Source organism: Oncorhynchus keta, chromosome 14 (genome assembly GCF_023373465.1).
Source record: "Oncorhynchus keta strain PuntledgeMale-10-30-2019 chromosome 14, Oket_V2, whole genome shotgun sequence".
In the NCBI taxonomy this organism is placed as follows: domain Eukaryota; kingdom Metazoa; phylum Chordata; class Actinopteri; order Salmoniformes; family Salmonidae; genus Oncorhynchus; species Oncorhynchus keta.
In genome coordinates, this window is record NC_068434.1 from 36440497 (window position 1) to 36465012 (window position 24516).

Sequence of the window (24516 nt, forward strand, 5' to 3'; positions counted from 1 at the left end):
TACTGTACTTACGTAGAAGCACTCATAAACTAACCTTATTAGGTACCAGGTGTTGTGTTCAACCAGTTTTTCTTGTTAGAGCGGTGACGTGCCTACACCCCTTTCCATTTAACTGGCAAGTTTTCATGTGAAATACAGGCATCCCTATATACTGTAATGCACAGAGAGAGGGAAAAGAAAGAGAAGAGACATAATACAGAAACAAATGACTTCCATATTAAAAGAGCTTAACAATATTTAGGCCAATTGACTTGCTTTTAGGCCAACTGAACTGTATTTCATGTTTAGGACAATATGCATCTTCCTATTTGCAACTTATTTGCATAAAGAGTCCCCTCATTCAGAAATGTCTGAATCAAAAGCAGGGTGAGACAACCCAATATCAGGACTCAAGGTAAGACCCAAAAGCATACACATCGAATTGACAATGGTTTAATCTTCCAACAGGGGCAGGCAAAAGACAGGTCAAGGCAGGCAGGGGTATGTAAACCAGAGGGGGGCAATGGTACCGGACGGCAGGCAGGCTCAGGGTCAGGGTAGGCAGAGGTCAACAATCCAGAGGTGGGACAAAGGTACAGGTTGGCAGGTAGGCTCAGGCTCAGGGGCAGGCAGAGTGGTCAGGTAGGGGGGCTCGGAGTTAGGACAGGCAAGGGTCAAACCAGAAGGGCGAGAAAAGAGAGACTGGGAAAAGCAGGAGCTGAGAACAAAAATGCTGGTTGACTTGACAAACAAGAAGAACTGGCAACGGACAAACAGAACACTTGTATAAATACACAGATGATAATGGGGAAGACTGGAAACACCTGGAGGGTGGTGGAGACAAATCACAAGGACAGTTGAAACAGATCAGGGTGTGACAGTACCCCCCCCCCGGCATAGAAAATCCTTGATGAGGCCTCGGTCCAGGATGTCCCTGGCGAAGACCTAGCACCTCTCCTCCGGGCCATAACCCTCCCAGTCAACCAGGTACTGGAACCCCCTGCCCCAAGGTCGACCCTTCAACAGATGCCTCACCGTGTAAGCCGGTTGGCCGTCAATGAGTCAGGGATGAGCGGTGGGCCTGGAAACAGAAGACAAAGGGTTGTGAGACATCGGTTTGACTCTGCACACATGAAAGGTGGGATGTATAAGAAGGGTACAGGGCAACAGAAGATGAACAGCAGAGTGGCTAATAATCTTGGAGATGGGAAATGGGCTAATAAACCAGGGGGGAGAGTTTGCAGGATTCCACCCGGGTGGATAGCCATACCTTCTGCCCAAGACAATACCGGGGAGCCGGGGTCCGATGGTGATCCGCATGTCGTCGATACCTGGAGGTGGTCTTGAGGAGGGCCGAACGGGCTGTCCTCCAGGTACGACAACAGAGGCGGACAAACATCTAGGCAGAAGGTACACCGACCTTTTCCTGCTCAGGAAAGAGCAGAGGCTGAAACCCCAGGGAACACTCAAACGGAAGAGTGTTGCGGGCGTACTCAACCCACACCAGTTGCTGGCTCCAGAAGGTGAGAAGACCAGCGCAGAGTAGACTCATGATCCTGGTTGGCTCGCTTTGACATGCCATTGAACTGGGGGTGGAACTCAGAGGACAAGCTGGCCGACAACTCAGTGGGGGTGCAGAACGCCTTCCAGAACCAGGACGAGAACTGAGGCCCCCGGTCAGAGACCATGTCCATGGGCACTCCCTGGATCCGGAGCTGGGCTGTCTCCTTGGCCGAGGGTAGTTTGGGGAGAGGAATGAAGTGAGCGGCCTTGGAAAACCAATCGACCACAGTCAGGATGGCAGTGTTTCCCTCGGGCGCGGGGAGACCAGTGACGAAATCCAGGGATATGTGGGACCAGGGTCAGTGAGGGACAGGGAGTGGTTGCAGATGACCAGCCGGAGCTTGCCAGGGAGTCTTATTCTGAGCACAGACCATGCAGGCGGAGACAAACGTGTCGACATCCGGAACCATCGTAGGCCACCAAAAGCATTGTTGCTTGAGGGCCAGGGTCCGACGGGAGCCCAGGTGGCAGGCAAGCCTGGTGGAATGCGCCCACTCCAGGACCACAGAGCGGACAAACAGGCACAAACATCCGATTATCAAGGCCCCCCCAGGGTTCGGCTAGGACCGCTGCGCCTCCCGGACCTGTTTCCCTATACCCTAGTTGAGTGCCGTCACCAGGCATGAGGTGGGAAGGATGGTCTCTGGCTCCGGGGTGGTACCCGTGGGCTATAGCGGCAGGACAGTGCATCCGGCTTGACATTCTTGGATCCCGGCCGGTACGAGAGGGAGAAGTTGAACCGTGTGAACAGCAGGGCCCATCTGGCTTGCCGGGAGTTGAGGCGCTTGGCGGTGCGGAGATACTCCAGGTTCTTGTGGTAGGTCCACACGATGAATGGATGTTCCGCACCCTTCAGCCAGTGCCTCCATTCCTCCAACGCCATCTTCACCACGAGAAGCTCACAAATTCCCCACATTGTAGTTATTTTCCGTGGCATTGAATCGGTGAGGGAAGAAGACGCAGGGATGTAGCTTGAGGTCCAGGGCAGAACGCTGGGACAGGACCACCCCCACTCTGATATCAGAAGCATCGGCCTCCACCACGAACTGACGGGAAGGGTCTGGATCAACCAAGATGGGAGCTGTGGTGAAGTGATGTTTTAGGTCCCAGAACGCCCGATCAGCAGCTGGAGACCAAGTGAACGGAACCTTGGACGAGGTGAGTGCGGACAGGGGGGAAGCCAAGGAGCTGTAACCCCAGATAAAGCAGCGATAGAATTTGGCGAACCCAGGAAGGGTTGCAGCTGCACCCTGGAAGTAGACTGGGGCCAATCCACCACTGCTCTCACCTTCCCGGGATCCAATTGCACACTCACTGCGGCGATGATGAAACCCAGAAAAGGGATGGTGCAACAATTGAACTCGCACTTCTCTGCTTTTACAAACAGCTGGTTCTCCAGGAGGCATTGGGAAATCTTTCGGACATGGAGCACATGTTCTTGGGTGGAACGGAGAAGAAGAGGATGTCATTTAGGTAGACAAAGATAAACCGGTTCAACATGTAGCGGAGAACATCATTGACCAGAGCCTGGACAAGAACCCCTCCAGACTAGCGCATATGGCCGGCTGTTGTTCCCACACGGCAGTAGCCCATGTGAGAGCCCTCCCGGACATCAGCGTGATGAGGTAGGCGAACTTGGAGCGATCCGAGGGGAAGGAGGAGGTCTGAAGCTCAAAGACGAGGGCACACTAAGCTAGGAATGCCGGACAGGTGCTCGGGCCTCCATTGAAGCATTCTGGAGGTGGTAAGCGGGGCTCCAGAGAAGGTGGAGCGACCGATGAGATGAGGCTGCTAGCAGCTGAGTCGCTGAGTCGCTATGGGGTTACCACCGTGGTAGGCAGCCTCCCAGATAACCCATGGAATTGCTCCAGCAAATTGTCTAATGCCTGGTCATGACGTTCAGCCAACGTTTGGACCCCCTCCACATGGCCATGAAGCAATTCCTCGTGCCTACCGATGGTGGCTCCCTGAGTGGAGATGGCTTTATGCAGCTGGCCCGGGTCTGCTGGGTCAGTCGTGGCCAGTTCGTACTATCAGAACTCAAGGTAAGACCCAGATTCAGACATGTCAAATTGACAATGGTTTAATCTTCCAACAGGGGCAGGCAAAAGACAGGTTTACTTGACGAACTGGCAATGGATATTGTAAACTCCCAGATTATCAATTGAGAGCAAATTCAGGCTCAGAGCACATGGTATTGATTTGATGTACAGCAATCAAAAAAATATACAAGCACAGGTTGGCAAATAGGCAACATCAGGGGCAAGACATATTGGTTTAGGGGGCTCGGTAGTTAGGACAGAAAATGTCCCTCAAACCAGAAGGGCAAAATGTATAGTCTGTTGGAAATCCAGGAGCTGAAATCCAATCAATCAAATGTATTTATGAAGCCTTGACTTACATCAGCTGATGTCACAAAGTGATGTACAGATACCCAGCCTGAAACCCCAAACAGATGATAAGGTGTAGAAGACTGGAAAAACACCTGGAGAAAGGCCAGAAAATCACAAGGACAGTTGAGGAACAGATCAGGGTGGCCAGTCCCCTGGCTGTGCATGGAAAATTTGATGAACCTCGGTCCAGGATGTCCCTGTTCGAGATGACCAGCAGGGCCATAACCCTCCCATAATCACAGTGGTTGGAACCCCCTGCCCAGGTCAGCACCCTCAAGAGAAATGCCTCAGTAGGGTTTTCATAGCCGATCATTCAGGGATATCTCTACCGCCCTGTTGTCTCTAGAAGTTTAAAACAGCAAGGTCTGGGACAGGTTTGACTCTGCACACATGAACAGGTGGGATTCCATAGCCGCAGGCAGAACAGTGGAAACAGGTGGCAGCACGACCATGTGGACTGGGGACAGCAAGGGGTCATCAGGCCAGGTAGTCCTGAGGCATGGTCCTAGGGTTCAGGTCCTCTGAGAGAGAGGGAGAAAGAAAGAAAGAAAGAAAGAAAGAAAGAAAGAAAGAAAGAAAGAAAGAAAGAGAGAGAGAAAGAGAGGAAGAAAGAGAGAAAAATAGAGAGAGAATTAGAGAGAGCATACTTAAATTCCCACAGGACACCGTATAAGATTGGAGAAATACTAAAAAATAAATACTGACCCTAGCCCCCCAACACATAAACTTCTGCAGCATAAATACTGGAGGCTGGATCCAGGTGTGCATTGGTCAGTCTGTTTCTCTGTTTATGTTTCACAATGTTCGTTTTTGAAAATGTTGCTTCACATGAATAAGTGCTGACAAAAAAAATCGTATTTTGCACACACTGCTTCAAAAGTGGATACTCTGTGTCTGACACAAGGCTCCAGAAATGGGTAACAGCTGATCTTAGTTCACCTTGCAATGTGTCATTTCCCTGCAACTCCACTATCTCACTCTCTATTCCAGCAAGGTCAGGAGAGAGGGCTGTGATGACTGGGGTCAGAGATGACATTGGCACATGAAAGGGGTTCTCAATGAAGTTGAAAAATTCCTTGTACTCCATGATATCCTTGGATCTTGATTCAAACTTCAATTTCAACTTTTCCAACACACACAAATGCATCATAGCTAAAATGCAGCGGTATGTCTGGGTTGGATGTGGTGACTGCTCTGAGTTTTGGGAAATTAACAAACTGTCTGTCAGGTTGTAGCTTTCCCTTGGAGTTGGAGAGTCACCGTGTTCAGGTGGCAGCTGATGTCAGTCAAAAAAGCTAATTTTAATATCCACTGTGGATCATCCAGCTCTGGCTCCTCTTTCCAAAACTGTGCCACAAGACAGCCATCTCACCTCACTGTGAAATATCAAGCAGCTGTATTCTGTCTGGTACTCCTCCAGCAACGCCTAGGATTGCCGGTGATTCAGTGCCCTCGCAATAATAATGTTCACCACGCGCACAAATTGCTGCATCACATTCTGTAAGTAAGTCTTTGAGTTTAGCCTCTAATGCTTCCTGATGAATGATGAAATGAAACATAACAAATTCAGGAATATCCTTTCTCTTTCTCATCAGACCTATGAGTCCCTTCTCCTTCCCTCGCATGTTTGGGGCGCCGTCAGTGCACACAGATGCCAGATTTCACCAGTCAATATTATTATGAGCAAAAAATGTAACGTAAGGGCTTACAGAATATCCTCTCCTTGTGTTTGTCCCTGAAGGGACAGTAAACATAAAATCTATTCTCTGAATGACTCATTTTGAGAGAAATGGACCCAAACACATAATTGGGCAATGTCACTTACATCAGTGCTTTCGTCAACCTCAATCCTAAAACACGGCACCATGAATATGTTAGTAATCAGTTGTTTACCGATGTCCTCCCCGATGTCTTCTATGCGTCTTGTTATGGTCGAGTCTGAGAGTTGCAGTCACTTAATTTGTTTTAAAATAGCGTCCTTGTTTGTGAAATCATTATACAATATTTTGGCTGAGGCCAAAAAACATTATTTGACAAACTCCTCGTCTGTGAAGGCCTTCTTGTTTCTCTCGAGTATCCAAGCAATCTCATATGTTGCCTCTGTCGTTTTCTCTGCAACAGTGCTAGATCTGTCCATCATTTGTTGTTGTCCTTTGAGCTGTCCTTTCAGTTGCGCTATTTTGTTGTTTCTGAGGTTGCTTTGTGGCGGATATGTTTTGTCAAAGTGTGCATGGTGTGACTGGAAATGTCGCTCAATATTTTCTTGTTTAAAACAATTGACTGCCTTCTGGCAAATAAGACAGAGTGAGCTAGTCCCATCATGCAGTACGAAAAAATACTTGTCTGTCCATTTCTCTTGAAACTTTCTGTGTTCTTGTTGAATCGACCATATCATTTTCTTAGCCATGTTAGCCACGTTAGCTACTTTAGCTAGCTGCATTTCCCCACCGCCATCTTCCTGATTTTCCTGGTTCTCCGGTGGTTGTTCGTTCATAGCTGTTACGTTGTTCTCCAGCTCTTCCCCCTCCTTTTCATTGTCAATAGATATACGTTTTTTACAATAAATCAATCCATGTCGACCAAACTGCAAAATTAGCTCGTCGCTGTAGCTGAGCACTTTTTATTATTTATTTTATTTCACATTTATTTAACCAGGTAGGCTAGTTGAGAACAAGTTCTCATTTGCAACTGCGACCTGGGCAAGATAAAGCAAAGCAGTGTGACACAGACAACAACACAGAGTTACACATGGAGTAAACAATAAACAATCCAATAACACAATAAACAAGTCAATGACACAGTACAAAAAATTATGTCTATATACAGTGTGTGCGAAAGGCATGAGGAGGTAGGCAATAAATAGGCCATAGGAGCGAATAATTACAATTTAGCAGATTAACACTGGAGTGATAACTGAGCAAAAGAGCAGAAAAGTAAATAAAAACAGTATGGGGATGAGGTAGGTAGATTGGGTGGGCTATTTACAGATGGACCATGTACAGCTGCAGCGATCTGTTAGCTGCTCAGATAGTTGATGTTTAAAGTTGGTGAGGGAAATAAAAGTCTCCAACTTCAGCGATTTTTGCAATTCGTTCCAGTCACTGGCAGCAGAGAACTGGAAGGAAAGGCGGCCAAATTAGGTGTTGGCTTGGGGGTGATCAGTGAGATATACCTGCTGGAACGTGTGCTACAGGTGGGTGTTGTTATCATGACCAGTGAACTGAGATAAGGCGGAGCTTTACCTAGCATAGACTTATAGATGACCTGGAGCCAGTGGGTCTGGCGACGAATATGTAGCAAGGGCCAGCAAGGGCCAGCAAGGGCCAGCCGACTAGAGCATACAGGTCGCAGTGTTGGGTGGTATAAGGTGATGGCACTGTGATAGACCTCAAAAGGAGGAGTATGCTCTTCCGATTTGACACACTGAACTCTGTCTGCAAAGTAGTTGGTGAACCAGGCAAGGCAATCATTAGAAAAACCAAGGCTATTGAGTCTGCCGATAAGAATATGGTGATTGACAGAGTCGAAAGCCTTGGCCAGGTCGATGAAGACGGCTGCACAATACTGTTTTATCGATGGCTGTTATGATATCGTTTAGTACCTTGAGCGTGGCTGAGGTTCACCCGAGGTGCACCCGGAAACCGGATTGCACAGCTGAGAAGGTACGTTTGGATTCGAAATGGTCAGTGATCTGTTTATTAACTTGGCTTTCGAAGACTTTAGATAGGCAGGGCAGGATGGATATAGGTCTGTAAAAGTTTGGGTCTAGGGTGTCACCCCCTTTGAAGAGGGTTAAGACCACGGCAGCTTTCCAATCTTTGGGGATCTCGGACGATACGAAAGAGAGGTTGAACAGGCTGGTAATAATGGGTTGCAACAATGGCGGCGGATAGTTTTAGAAAGAGAGGGTCCAGATTGTCTAGCCCAGCTGATTGGTACGGGTCCAGGTTTTGTTGCTCTTTCAGAACATCTGCTGTCTGGATTTGGGTGGAGAAGCTGGGGAGGCTTGGGCGAGTAGCTGCGGGGGGGCGGAGCTGTTGGCTGGGGTTGGAGTAGCCAGGAGGAAGGCATGGCCAGCCGTTGAGACATGCTTATTGAAATTTTCGATTATCATGGATTTATCAGTGGTGACCGTGTTACCTAGCCTCAGTGCAGTGGGCAGCTGGGAGTAGGTGTTCTCCATGGACTTTACAGTGTCCCAAAACTTTTGGAGTTAGAGCTACAGGATGCTTTCTATTTCGGCAAACGTTCTATTTTGGCCTTTCTGTTCAACAGCTGCACTATACTGCCATCTATCTGCTGTCCAGGGAACAATATATATATTCAATGAAGTGAATCAGGCCTGCATTAAACACATTGAATTGAAATTGTACCATTGTTATGTATTATGAATGGAAAATCGGAAAACCATGCGAGCCGAAAATTAAGGGCTCGCAATGAGTACCACTGATCCACAGGGTCAGACCTGATTATATTGAGAAGCTAAACTGGTAGTGCACTACTGCCATTTGCAATTCAGATGTAAGGCTGAAGAAAAGGAGGGCGAGAGGAGATTGGGAAAGGATGAGTGGGATAAAAAGGAAAGATATACATTGCCTCCAGAAAGTATTCATACCCCTTGACTTATTCCACGTCTTGTTGATTTAAATATAAAAAAAAAGTTTCAAACATCTACATGCAATACAGCCGAAGAAACCTTTTTGAACCCTTTTTTCTAAGACTGTAGAGATGAGGTGCTGATTAAAAGGAGTCAATACTGTATATGCATGTAAAGTGGGTCACTTGAAAAATAGGCAATAAAAGGGTTAACCTTGTCAGATTGGTTCAGTTCTGTGCCTTTTGCACTTGTCCGAAGAATTCCTGCAGCAAAACAGGAAACCACAGAGAGAACAGTTGGCAACCCTAATCTGGTCCAGATCCTTTGATAACTGGTGAGGTTTCTGCTCAAATCAAGCTCGGTCAAGAGACCCAATAACTAGGCCTCTATGCCATTTTCTACTAAGAAATGGTTTAGAATTAATAATTCAACACTAAACTGAACTCTGTCTGTCTGTCTGTCTCTCTCTCACACACACACTGTAGTTCTCCCTACCCACCTCTCTCTCGATTCTTCACTAACTTCACTAACCCTTTCGTTCACACACACACACGCACGCACGCACGCACACACGCACCCACGCACGCACGCACGCACGCACGCACGCACGCACACACACACGCACACACACACACACATACACGCACGCAGGCACACATACACGCACACACACACACATACACGCACGCAGGCACACACACACACACACACACACACACACACACACACACACACACACACACACACACACACACACACACACACACACACACACACACACACACACACACACACACACACACACACACACACACACACACACACACACACACACAGTACTCTTACCCTAATTTTGTATTTATTTTTTATTTCACCTTTATTTAACCAGGTAGGCTAGTTGAGAACAAGTTCTCATTTGCAACTGCGACCTGGCCAAGATAAAGCATAGCAGTGTGAACAGACAACAACACAGAGTTACACATGGAGTAAACAATAAACAAGTCAATAACATAGTAGAAAAAAATAATCTATATACATTGTGTGCAAAAGGCATGAGGAGGTAGGCAATAAATAGGCCATAGGAGTGAATAATTACAATTTAGCAGATTAATACTGGAATGATAAATTATCAGATGAACATGTGCAGGTAGAGATACTAGTGTGCAAAAGAGCAGAAAAGTAAATAAAATAAAAACAGTATGGGGATGAGGTAGGTAAAATTGGGTGGGCTATATACCAATATATGCTCAGATAGCAGATGTTTAAAGTTGGCGAGGGAGATAAAAGTCTCCAATTTCAGGGATTTTTGCAATTCGTTCCAGTCGCATGCAGCAGAGAACTGGAAGGAAAGGTTTTGGCTCTAGGGATGATCAGTGAGATATACCTGCTGGAGCGCGTGCTACTCGTGGGTGTTGCCATCGTGACCAGTGAACTGAGATAAGGCGGAGCTTTACCTAGCATAGACTTGTAGATGACCTGGAGCCAGTGGGTCTGGCGACGAACATGTAGCGAGGACCAGCCGACTAGAGCATACAGGTCGCAGTGGTGGGTGGTATAAGGTGCTTTAGTAACAAAACGGATGGCACTGTGATAAACTGCATCCAGTTTGCTGAGTAGAGTATTGGAAGCTATTTTGTAGATGACATCGCCGAAGTCGAGGATCGGTAGGATAGTCTGTTTTACTAGGGTAAGTTTTGCGGCGTGAGTGAAGGAGGCTTTGTTGCAAAATAGAAAGCCAACTCTAGATTTGATTTTGGATTGGAGATGTTTAATTTGAGTCTGGAAGGAGAGTTTACAGTCTAGCCAGACACCTAGGTATTTGTAGTTGTCCACGTATTCTAGGTCGGAACCGTCCAGGGTGGTGATGCTAGTCGGGCGGGCGGGTGCAGGCAGCGAACGGTTGAAAAGCATGCATTTGGTTGTACTAGCGTTTAAGAGCAGTTGGAGGCCATGGAAGCAGTGTTGTATGGCATTGAAGCTCGTTTGGAGGTTAGATAGCACAGTGTCCAAGGAAGGGCCAGAAGTATACAGAATGGTGTCGTCTGCGTAGAGGTGGATCAGGGAATCGCCCGCAGCAAGAGCAACATCATCATCTAATACTAACATTAACCTAAAAACCTAACCTTAAACCTAACCCTAGCTCCTAACTCTAAATCTAACCCTAGCTCCTAACCCTTAATGTAATTCTAACACTAATTCTAACTTTAACCCTAAACCCCCTAGAAATAGCATTTGACCTCGTGGGGACTAACAAAATGTTCCCAGATGGTGAAATGTTTGTCAGTTTACTATTCTTGTTGGGACCTCTGTTCTTCACAAAAATAGTTAAACACGTGCACACACGCACGCACACACACACACACACACACACACACACACACACACACACACACACACACACACACACACACACACACACACACACACACACACACACACACACACACACACACACACACACACACACACACACACACACACACACACACACACACACACACACACACACACACACACACACACACACACACACACTTTGTCTCCCCAGCCAAATCTTGTCCATCTCATCCAACGCGACAGTGAACGTGACAGTGAAACAATGGAAAACAGCCTGTTTGGGGTTTCTTGATAAGCCTATTACATCATGAAGTCAGGGTGAAAGAATCTGAACATTAAAAGTGGTGATGTGGTTCGTGGTTTGCCTGATCTTTCTGCGGTCCAGCTGTAAAATCCCATACTGCCGCTATGATTTCATAACCACAGCGGTCACACTACTGCTAATGAGACTGAGGCACAGCATGGACACTTACGGACACTTACACACACACACAAGCATGCACACACACACACACACATGCACACACACACACACACACACACACACACACACACACACACACACACACACACACACACACACACACACACACACACACACACACACACACACACACACACACACACACACACACACACACACACACACACACACACACACACACACACACACACACACACACACACACACACACACACACACACACACACACACACACACACACACACACACATTTCAACCAATAAATATAATGTGACGAACTTTAATCAAAGTGGAAAACTGATTGGATTTGAGAAAAAGTCATCAACAGAAGGGTTTTTCATTATTTTTTCATCCAACTTTTAACGTAAATCCAATGACGTGACATTTTTTGATGAATTCACGTTAGTTGACAGCTCAACCAAATGTAAGGCAAAACTAGATGTTGAATTGCCGTCTGTGCCCAGTGGGTTACCTTGGTAAAACAAAGGAGCTGCTTTGTTCCGTCGTCAGGCTAAATCCTCCCTCAGCAATTACCGTTCACCTTCCAAAGACCTCGAAGAGGAAGAAAGCGTTTAACAGGAGCAGCGAGGCCTGAGCACATGGACACTCTACAGAAGACATCAGCCTGGGGACAGTGTTCATTTCAGAAAAATACAGTCGTTTGTTGTGGGAACATGAGTCGGTTCCATTGTACTGTAAGACGTTGTTCAATAGCTTTGAAGTTATCAATATTTGTTGGGTCTTCTAAGTTGGTAGAGAAAATTTTATGTTGTACATCTGCACGACACAACATGAAACCCCCCACAAATAACAAATGGAAGGATCGAGGTAATCTTCAATGACAGATGTGGTTTCCAAACATGGATCAGATGTAGATGTTTTTCTGTATATACAGTGCATTCGGAAAGTATTTAGACATCTTGACTTTTTCTACATTTTGTTACATTACAGCCTGAAACATCATATTTACAAAAGTATTCATACTCTTTACTCTTTACTCTGTTGAAGCACATTTGGCAGTGATTACAGCCTTGAGTCTTCTTGAGTATGACGCTACAAGCTTGGCACACCTGAATTTGGGGAGTTCTCCCATTATTCTCTTCAGATCCTCTCAAGCTCTGTCAGGTTGGATGGGGAGTGTCGCCGCACAGCTATTTTCAGCTCTCTCCAGAGATGTTTGATCGGGTTCAAGTATGAGCTCTGGCCATGCCACTCAAGGACATTCATAGACCCGAAGCCACTCCTGCGTTGTCTTGTCATTGTCCTGTTGGAAGGTAAAACCTTCGCCCCCTGTCTGAGGTCCTGAGCGCTCTGTAAAACAGGTTTTCATCTACGTACTCTGTTCATCTGTCCCTCGTTACTGACTAGTCTCCCAGTTCCTGACGCTGAAAAACATCACCACAGCATGATGCTGCCACCACCATGCTTCACCGTAGGGATGGTGCCAGGTTTCCTCCAGACATGATGCTTGGCATTCAGGCCAAAGAGTTCAATATGGATTTCACCAGACCAGAGAATCTTGTTTCTCATGGTCTGAGTCCTTTTGGTCCCTTTTGACAAACTCCAAGTTGGCTGCCATGTGCCTTTTACTGAGGAGTGGCATCCGTCTGGCCACTCTACCATGAAGGCCTGATTGGTGGAGTGCTGCAGAGATGGCTATCCTTCTGGAAGGTTCTCCCATCTCCACAGAGGAACTCTGGAGAGTCTTGGTGATTCCAAAGCTTCTTCAATTTAAGAATGATGGAGGCCACTGTGTTCTTGGAGACCTTCAATGCTGCAGAAATGTTTTGGTACCCTTCCCCAGATCTGTGCATCGACACAATCCTGTCTCGGAGCTATACAGACTATTCCTTCGATCTCATGGCTTGAAAACCTGTTTTCGCTTAGTCATTATGCTGTATTGTGTGTAGATTGATGAGGGGGGGGACAATTGAATCCATTTTAGAATAAGGCTGTAACGTAACAAAATGTGGAAAAAGGGAAGGGGTCTGAATACTTTCCGAATGCACTGTATATTGCAGAGCTGTTCCAATTCTCTGGAATAAATATAACTTTTATGTTGTGTAAGAGCCATTTGGCCTACTTATGTTGTCTATAGTTTGTTTTTGTATTTCCCATGTAATTTGTACAGCAGAGAGCATTATATGATGGGTCATGGGCCATTGGTCACATGCACACAGGAAGTGGGAATGCACAGGTATGGAGAACATACAGATCTTACGGTTAGTGCTATATGGGACGTTCTTGGGTCCCTCCTAACTCTAACTTTAACCCTACCCTTAACCCTAAACCTTACCTAACCCTAACCCTAACCGTAAACCTTACCTTAACCGTATTCAATTTCAACTTCAATGGGGTGACGTCAGAGTTGGACGTCCCAAGGAACAAGTTTAGACTTTTCCCAGTTCTTAGCCTGCTCACCTTGGAACAACGATACGCGATTATGGTAATTGAATCTGCCTATATGAAAGTATTGCTATTGTTTTATCTTTGCGGCTAATAAATGGGCAAAAGACCCAACCAAAGATGCACATTTGAAAGCCGTTGTGTTTCACATGTGTTTATGAACATCTGCAATCCCACCTGTGCTGGAGTGGCTTTCAGGAACCATTGACTCGGTTAACCACAACAGTGGTATTTTCATCCTCCCACAGCTCATCCTCAAGCCAGGTGTGAATTCGGTAATGAAATGGAAAAAGTACTTGTGTTGTCAGTTGTTCATATTCTCAGGTTGTTAGTTGTCATCTAGTCTCGTGTAGCCATACCTCGAAATCACGTTGTTGTCATGCCCCCGAGGTTAGTTGTCATTAAAAGCTAGAGTCTAGAGTGTGCTTCAGAAAAGAATAGCGCTCCCTCTTTATCGCTTTTAGGCGGTGGGGTATATCTCACACACACACACACACACACACACACACACACACACACACACACACACACACACACACACACACACACACACACACACACACACACACACACACACACACACACAACACACACACACACACACACACACACAAAGGGAAGTGGATGTGCAAAAACATAGAAGACACATACAATTCTGCTGCGGCATTGGCACGATTTTCCAGTGGCAGCTGGGCTGACTGTGGTGAACTCTGGGTAAAGGCCTCTCCCTCTGTTCTCTGGGGCTAATCACTCCAGTGTGTGTGTGTGGGGGGCATGCATGGAAACAGAGATAGAGACAGCCTTTACCTGTAATGAGCCAGCTTCCCTAGCCATGGAATCTCTTGGCTCTCTCTCTCCTCTATTGGATGTCCACAGAAAGCACTGATGTGTTTTCAATTGTCTGTGCACATGTATTCTTGTTATCTCTGAAGTCCTTTTGTATTTGCAGACATCTCTATTTAAACCTGATTAATATTGGATGGCCTACCTAGGTGACTATGATAGGCTGACTGCTGAAGAGAACATAAGAAAGTGTATGAATGAATGAAGGAATACAGACCTTACTGTAGGAAGTGTCAACACTGGCCTGTCTGCACATATGTTTTTAGTTACCAAGGGAAAATGATCCTGGCATGTGAATGGTATTTACTCCATTCAGTAAACAAGGAGTTGGTATGTTTGGATTTTTATGGTGTGTGAGAGTGTGTGTGTGAGTGAGTGTGAGTGTGTGTGTGTGGTGGTGGGGGGGGTGTAGCCTACGGAACTGTTATTCATTAGCACTTCACAAAACAAATTACAAACAGACTCACATGCACGCACATCTTGGTGATCCAAAATGCACAAACAACGTTCAGTATATCAGTACTACACAACTTGCGTGGAGTGTACATGGGAGCAAGGTCAACTACTCGCTTTGAGTTTTCCTGCTGTTTCAAAACAAATCTGTCATTTTACAACCACCGCTCCATCTGGGGATCCTTGAAATCAAATCCAGCCCACCTCCTCAGCCTCTTAGGCTGTTACTTTATGAGTAACTGCAGATAGAGACGGTATCACCCAATTGAAAGAACTGTTGTCCTTACTCAAGTTTTACACGTTTCCTGATTGGAAAAGGACTTGATCACATAGAGAGGCAGGCACTAAGGATAGTAAAAAAACAGGTGGTAGTAAACCCACTCATCTGAAAGACATGAACGTTTCCAGAACCAGATTCAATCAAACCCGCATTGCTGGATTTATACAGTAACTCTTTTCCCCCTGGTCAAATACAAGCACAGAATGTTCTTGGGCTCTGATGCTTTCACTTTCTTCGGAACAAGAAATCAAATCAAATTTTATTTGTCACATACACAGTTTACTGCAGGTGCAAGAAGTACAGTACATTAGTCAATAACAATACAAACATTAAAAAGAGTGTAGTCAAAATTAACAAGTGCTAGAAGTAATAAGAGAGGTAGTATGTAGTTATAATGGACTTTATTTCACTGTATTTACAAATATATAGTAAAGTGACTTGGTCACGCAAAGGAATAAATAGTCAATCGAATAGAAGCGTGTGTGCAGGCAGTAGTACATTACTGTGTAAAACGTAGCATTGGTGGATTCGATTGAACTCCAGACTGTGACCACCTTATCCATTGAAAGACATCTGGTGCCCAATGTTGTTTATGTTAGGGGAAAAGGGAAGCTTCCAGAGATGAACGTCCAGACAGACTAACTGTAGGTCCAGTTATAGAGGAGGAGAAGAGAAAACAGGGAAAACTTCCCCTCCTGACCTCCATCCACACCGATCCATTATCCTGGCCTGGAGAGGGGGAAAGGAGAAATAGGTTAGCCTAGCCAGAGGGCACTCTAACCTGGGTAACCTCCAGCCACACCTGAGCTACACCCACAGGCACTGGCCTGTCGGTAGTAGACATCTGCACTGAGGAGAAGGTCTTTCAGTAAGATCACATTAGACAGAGGAGAGACAAGGAACAGCTGTGACTGAGGATACACTAACTCAGATATTCGCGTGCACACACACACACACACACACACACACACACACACACACACACACACACACACACACACACACACACACACACACACACACACACACACACACACACACACACACACACACACACACACACACACACACACACACACACACACACACACACACACACACTCAGACATGCGCATACACGCACACACTCATCTGCAGCTTTATTACCCAGAATCCTCTGCAGTTGCCAGCCTGCACTCCAATGTTCCGTCGGGCACATCAGCACCCAGCGCACGCTTGGAACGCCTCAAATCATCAGGAATTTCACCAACAGAAAACCTGCCTGGAATTCAGAAGAAGGCTGTGCATACATCTAATTGTAAAGGGAGTTTTTCCACCTCTGTTCAACTGGCCTTTTCAAGACAGAAAATTAGCTCCACCGATACATGGAATACTCTGTTTTACATGATTAATAAGGGAGGTTTAGATTTTCACCCAAAGTGTAACAAGATTTTTTTTTAAATACATTATAATAGTAAGACTAAGATTTTAAATCTGTTGTTGTGCCCTTGAGCCAGGCACTGGATAAGAGCGTCTGCTAAATGAAACTAATTGAAAATGCAGATAGTGATTTCTACCAGTACATAGATGATCAGATGATATATGACTTATGTGCTACACATGGCCATAAACAGCAAACACTATGCGGTTTCCATTCCATTAGAGATAAAGTCATGTTGTCCCAATGATGTCTGAACATCTGTTCAGCAACACTAGAGGACCTACAATAATATCTTGTTAAACAGATGCTTAATTAGCATGCTATACTTAACATGATGAACCAGAAAGAAGCAGCAGCACCTCCACTAATGCTGCCCCCTCAACCCCAGTGCTGTTAAATGCTGATCAGAGAAAGGGAACTGCCTACATCATCATTACACTCTAATAAACCACACTGGAAATGGTTGGGAAGCGCTAAAGCACATTTACACCCAGTGTGATGGAGATGTGACACGTAGACCTGATGATACATCGTTTACACTGTTGAGAGCTGAGTTTAAGGTTCTTCCCAAACACCCCAATCGCAGGTAATAACACTTCACGCTAAAGGGGCTGGAATTCAAAATGGCTTCTCCAGATTGCCTACACTGTGCAGCTGAGAATGCAGACAGGTCAAACATGTGCATTTTATAGACAGACTGTACTTGACAGACTTTACAGTGGGCCTACTCCTCCAAACAGAACTTTCTCAAGGAAGTTCTCAAGGATGCTCTCTTGTGTCGGTTTCTATATGTTAGAATTGTTGAGTCCATTGGTTTTTGGTATTTCAGTAAATCAAACGGCATACAGCACACAGACAGTATCCTATGAATCATCAGTGAGCACAGACAGCAACAAAGAGCTGGGATCACTGGGTTGATCTTTTGAAGGCTGCATAACTGTGTAAACAGAAGACAGACAGTAACGATACGATATTACTCTTTTGAAGTTATTGCCCATCTCTGGCTTTTCTATGGCTCGGGCATGGATACAGGTCTCCCTGGAACTTTGGTCTATGACCATTTCACAACATGGGACAAAATCCAGCAAGTAATTTTGAACTTGCTACCAGAAATGACTCAGGAATGTTTCACATATCAATCTGCAGCCTTTGTTACCACAACCACACATCACAGGCAGGCAGCGATTATACTGTGGAATATGAAAAAATGGGTGCTTTTAGAGGTAAAAACATGCACACATCCAAGTACCTTTCTTGGAACTAAACTGATTAAGAAGTGTTTTTCTCCGCACACTGTTCGATGCTTACCCATACTATATGCTGTCAATCTAATACAAATCACCAACATGAACACAGTCGCAAACAGGAAGCACTGGCTGTGACTTTCCCGCCCTCAGAAGAAGAAAACAACTCTGGCTGCAAACAGGAGGAGCTTCCGGTCAGAAGGAGAAAAGGGGGAGGGGAGAACAGCAAATGTTGTTTAGAGCCGTCAGTTTCCACACGCCCCAGACTGGAACTTCTACTTCCAGCAGAACACAGAGATCCTTGCAGATTGCCTGAAAACCTTGCTGCCAGTACTGAGGCCGAGGCCAGGTGAAATAATTGTTCTATCTTCTTCTATAGATACCTGTCTATATTGTACTATGGTACTAACTAATACTGTCTCCTCTCAACATTTAATAATAAGGTGAATTCAATGGGAAATCAACAAAACATTTCACCATGTCATTGGATTTTTTTCAAACTTTTTTTTTTACATTTTCATAAGTAGATGACTTTTTGCAAATCCAATCAGTTTGATTCAATTTTTTGGGATTGAAATTACGCAGAAACAAAGTTGATTCAACATTTTTGTTGCCCAGTGGGAACCTATTTATGTCAGTCGATTAATATGTTAACACCTTGCCTAACATACACCTTGCCTAACACTTAGGTAGGTTGTGCCAGCATTCTTGAACTGAGCAAACATCGGTCCCGGAATCCAGTCATGGAGGTTAAAAATAAACAATGACATGTTCTCCATTGTGTCTCGTGTGTGTTTAACCAAATAAAGACACTGTGTGACAAGGTGTGTTATTGTTCACTCTAAATTATCTACAGACCCTGAAGCTCTTGTAAACTTCAGTGCAAATTATTCCCCAGTAGCTCTTTCATGTGAACACTTAATGGTTTGCTAATTGGCGTCCTTGCTAACAGTCACTCTCAGAGGAAATATATGGTCACATATCTACCCTCTCTTTAAATAAGGGCTGTTTGCCAAATGTTGCAGCAGTTGCTGAAAGACAGATGACAGACCCATTGTGTTTGTGTCTTGGTCTGTGCCCCTGGTGCAGCTCAGCGTTCTGACGTGTAGCGGTTCCCCAAATCAAAATTAAAAAGTTGCCGTAATTGTGACAAATCTGAAGCGTCTAGACACCCTAAAATAGATGACCTCAGACAAGACCGTGGGTTGGGTTCTACAGACTGTGGCTTGGTGGAAACCAAAGGGGAAGGAAAGGCCTTGGATGGAGAGAGAGAGAGAGAAGAGAGGAAGAGAGAAAGATGCCAAAATATTTTGCCCCAGATCCTGTGCACAGACTCACACCTCCATGAAAATACATGGTATCAGATTCTTATCTCGATGAATACTCAATCTACCAATGAATGTAGAAGATGGTGGGCTCAGTTTTCAGAGGTTTTTTCTCTCACTCGCTGTCTTTTTTCCCCCCACAACTTTCCGTGGCTCTCATTTTGCAGTTGCAGGTCACCCCAGCACACTGAAACGAATCAGGGAATAGTGAGTAAGGGAGAGTGAAGCAAACAGAGAGGATGTGAAGGAAGAAAAAACAGGAGGTAGAGCGAGACAGAGAAAGACAGAGTAGAAGAGGAGAGAGAGGGGGAGGGAGCGGAGAAAGAAGAGAGACAACATGTCCCAGACTGTTCACATCGTTGTTTATTTGCCTATTCCCATGTCATTTCAGGAGGAGAATCTGGTGGGTAAGATAAAGTGGTCCAAATATAGATACACTGACGATTTGGGTATTTTCTCAATAACAATCCTGCGAGTCAAATTCACTGTTGCATTTGGTGCCTGTTACCATTGCTTAGTACATCATGGTAGAATTATAATGGAATAGAGCTATTGTAAAATGTCATTGTTAGTTTGACCCCAAACACAGTGTAAGGTGGTTTAACTAAATTTGACTATATTTCTTCTTTATTGCAGAAGAGTCCAAAATGAACTACCGGTACGTAACAATTGCATTGAAGTAAAGTATTGAACCCTCAACATATAACCTTTTGTACATCTGTACTAAGTTCACAGCATGATTCAACATCAATATACCATACACCAGAGGTGGCTGGTGGGAGGAGCTATGGGAGGATGTGCTCATCGTAATGGCTTGAATGGAATAAATGGAACGTAGTTATTAAACATGTGGTTTCCATATGTTTGATGTGTTTGATAGCGTTCCATTTATTCCATTCCAGCCATTACAATGAGTCCGTTATCCTATAGCTACTCCCACCAGCCTCCTCTGCTATACAATCTTTAGCATTTACAGTAAGTGTGTGATTGGGATCGGAGTGAGTCTGAACATTCCCTTCACATTGTTACTGTAAGTCTCCATGCAGGGCATCACACCCTCTGTGTCTGCGTCCCAAATGGCACCCTATTACCTACATAGTGCACTACATTTGAACAGAACCCTACTAGGATACAATTTGGGACCGAGACTCTCTCGCTCTCTGTAGCGGATGGCTTCTTTTCCAGTGTGGCTGTTGTGTTCTGAGCAGTAACTGGAGCTGTAGTGTTACGTGCTGGGTCTTAGCCCTGATATCTACTGCAGGCTCAGGGATTACACAGGGCCAGTCAATGGGAAGGAAGCTAAGGCACAGGCGATGGAGTATATCTGCACATGCCAGGCTTCACACCATTACCCCAGCAGCCTCTATGGGACTCTGCCCAGGCCCCCTCCATGGGGTTATGGTGATCCGCTTCGATTTCCCACAATCTCCTCCTCTCTAGTACCCTCTGTAGAAGCCACTCAACAGCCCAGGTGGACATGGAGGTGAACTCTGTAGAGAGGAGCTGTTCATTACCAGTCAGAAGATCAGAGCAGCACATCGTTAACAGGAGCCATCTCGACAGGGAGGGCAGAGAATGATCCCTCCGTCCTTCCCTCCCTCCTGATCTATATCTCTCTATCTCTCCTTCCCACTTTCTGTCTCTCCTTTCTAACTGCCCTCAAGCTGTTGTGATAGCAGTGATGCGTCACTGATAACCACACACACACTCTCTCACACACACGCAAACCCACATGCATGCACGCACGCACACACACACCTGTTTTCAGAGGGACATTTAACAATTTTCTGGTGATTCGGCCTAATGATTTGTGAACCTGAGTGGGAGTCATTACTACATAAGTGTTTGACCCTTGGCAGAAGCAAAACATTTACTCATGCCTTAAATATTGTTAACTCTTGCTGTCTTTTCTCCAAATATACCTGTATATACACTGAACAAAAATATAAACGCAACATGTAAAGTCTTGGTCCTGGTGGTTAGAGCTTTGGGCCAGTAACTGAAAGTTTTGCTGGATCGAATCCCGAAGCAGACAAGGTAAAAATCTGTCGTTTTGCTCCTGAGCAAGGCAGTTAACCCACTGTTCCCTGGGCTCCGAAGACGTGGATGGCAATTAATAAGGCAGCCCCCCCGCACCTCTCTGATTCAGAGGGGTTGGGTTAAATGCAGAAGACACATTTAATTTGAAGGCATTCAGTTGTACAACTGACTAGGTATCCCCCTTTCCCTTTCCCATGTTTCCTGAGCTGAAATGAAAGATCCCACAAAAAGCTTATTTCTCTCAAATTGTGTGTACAAATGTGTATACATCCCTGTTAGTGAGCATTTCTCCTTTGCCAAGATAATCCATCCAGCTGACAGGTGTGGCATATCAAGAAGCTGATTAAAAAACATGATCATTACACAGGTGCACCTCTAAAATGTGCAGTATTGTCACACAACACAATGCCAAAGATGTCTCAAGTTTTAAGGGAGCATGGAATTGGCATGCTGACTGCAGGAATGTCCACCAGAGCTGTTGCCAGAGAATTGAATGTTCATTTCTCTACCAAATTCGTTTTAGAGAATTTGGCAGTATGTCCAACCGGTCTAACAAATGCAGACCACGTGTATGGCGTTGTGTGTGCAAGCGGTTTGCTGATGTCAACATTTGTGAACACAGTGCCCAATGGTTTTGGTGGGGTTATGGTATGGGCAGGCATGAGCTACAGACAATGAACACAACTGCATTTCATCCCTGGCAATTTCAATGCACGAGATACCGTGACGAGATCCTGGGCCCAATGTCGTGCCATTGATCCGCCTCCATCACGTAATTTTTAAGCATGATAATGAACAGCCCAATGTTGCAAGGATCTATACACAATTCCTGGAAGCTGAAAATGTCCCAGTTCTTCAATGGCCTGCATACTCACCAGACATTTCACACATTGAGCATGTTTGGGATGCTCTGGATCAACGTGTACAACAGAGTGTTCCAGTTCCTCCCAATATCCAGCAACTTTGAACAGCCATTGAAGAGGAGTGGGACAACAATCCACAGGCCACAATCAACAGCCTGATTAACTCTATATGAAGGAGATTGTGTCACGCTGCATTAGGCAAATGGTGGTCACACCAGATACTGACTAGTTTTCCGATCCACTCACCTACCTTTTTTTAAAGGTATCTGTGATTTACAGATGCATATCTGAATTCCCAGTCCATAGATTTTCAATTGACTCATTTCCTTATATGAACTGTAACTCAGTAAAATCTTTGACATTTTTGCTTGTTGCGTTTATATTTTTGTTCAGTATAATCTGAACCCCACACACCTCCTCCTTTTTCCTAAACCCTCCTCTCCTCCTTTCTATCTTCTCAAACACACGGTTGTCGCCTGTGATTCGTTGTCATGGCGATCAGCCCCCAAGGGACTCATCCCAAAACCGAAAGTTCTGCTAGTCTGAAATAGAACCGCCATCTCTCTCCTGGGGGATGAGGTTCACTAGATACAGAGAGATAGTGAGAGAGAGAGAGGGGAGGGTGGGAGGGGGGTGGGCAGGAACAGAGAGTGGAGAGGAGAGAGGAGAGGGAGAAAAATAGAGGGAAGGAGAGAGAGGAGAGGGGGAAGGAGAGAGGGAAGGAGAGAGGAGGGAAAGAGGGGGGGAGAACCAGAGATGGAGAGAGAGGAACAGAGAGGAACAGAGAGAGAGGAGAGAGAGACAGAGAGAGAGAGAGAGAGAGAGAGAGAGAGAGAGAGAGAGAGAGAGAGAGAGAGAGAGAGAGAGAGAGAGAGAGAGAGAGAGAGAGAGAGAGAGAGAGAGAGAGAGAGAGAGAGGAGAAAGCGAGAAAGAGAGGGGAGGAGGAGGAACAAAGAAGAATAGAGATTAACAGAGAGAGGGACAAGAGAGAAGGTGCAGAGAGAGAGGCGGGGCAGAAAGAGGGAGAGAGAGATACAGCAAGAGTAGAGAGAGAGAGTGTGAAGAGAGCGAGAGGAGGAGCAGAAAGTGGTGAGAGATACAGAGAGAGGGAGTGAGAGAGACAGTGTGCATCCATTCCAACTGGGTCACATCGCCGGAGCTTTATGTAAGGGTAAACACTGCTGCCCTGTTCTGTGCCCTTGATTACATACACACACACACACACACACACACACACACACACACACACACACACACACACACACACACACACACACACACACACACACACACACACACACACACACACACACACACACACACACACACACACACACACACACACACACACACACACACACACACACAAACACAAACACAGGAGGAGCAGTCCTTCTCCAGAGACTACCCGTTGGGATGCAGCACTTTACATTTTTCAGTTATATAGTAGGTCCAAATTTGCAGAGGCACTGAATTGAAACGAAAGCCATCACTGTCTCTCAGTGGATTTACGATAAGTACACCATGACAGTGAAGTGAACCCTGGATGTTAGCTCGCGGTCAGCATAACTTAGCATTTCATCTCTGCCAAAGTATACTGAACAAAAATATAAACGCAACATGTAACAATTTCAATGATTTTACTGAGTTACAGTTCATATAAGGAAATCAGTCAATTGAAAAAAATTCATTCGGCTCTAATCTATGGATTTAACATGACTGGGAATACAGATATACATCTGTCACAGACACCTTCAAAAAAAGGTAGGGGCGTGGATCAGAAAACCAGTCAGTACCTGGTGTGGCCACTAGTTGCCACATGCAGCGCGACACATCTTCTCCGCATAGTTGGTCAGGCAGTTGATTGTGGCCTGTGGATTGTTGTCCTACTCCTCTCCAATGGCTGTGTGAAGTCAAATCAAATCAAATCAAATGGTATTGGTCACATACACATGGTTAGCAGATGTTAATACGAGGGTAGCAAAATGCTTGTGCTTCTAGTTCCGACAGTGCAGCAATATCTAACAAGTAATCTAACAAATTCACAACGACCACTTTATACCACACAAATGTAAAGGGATGAATAAGAATATGTACATATAAATATATGGATAAGCGATGGCCGTGCAGCATAGGCAAGATGCAGTAGATGGTATAGAATACAGTATAAACATATGAGATGAGTAATGTAGGATATGTAGACACTATTAAAGTGGCGTTATTTAAAGTGACTAGTGATATCTTTATTAAATTAATTTATAAAATGTATTCAAGTGGCCAGAGATTTGA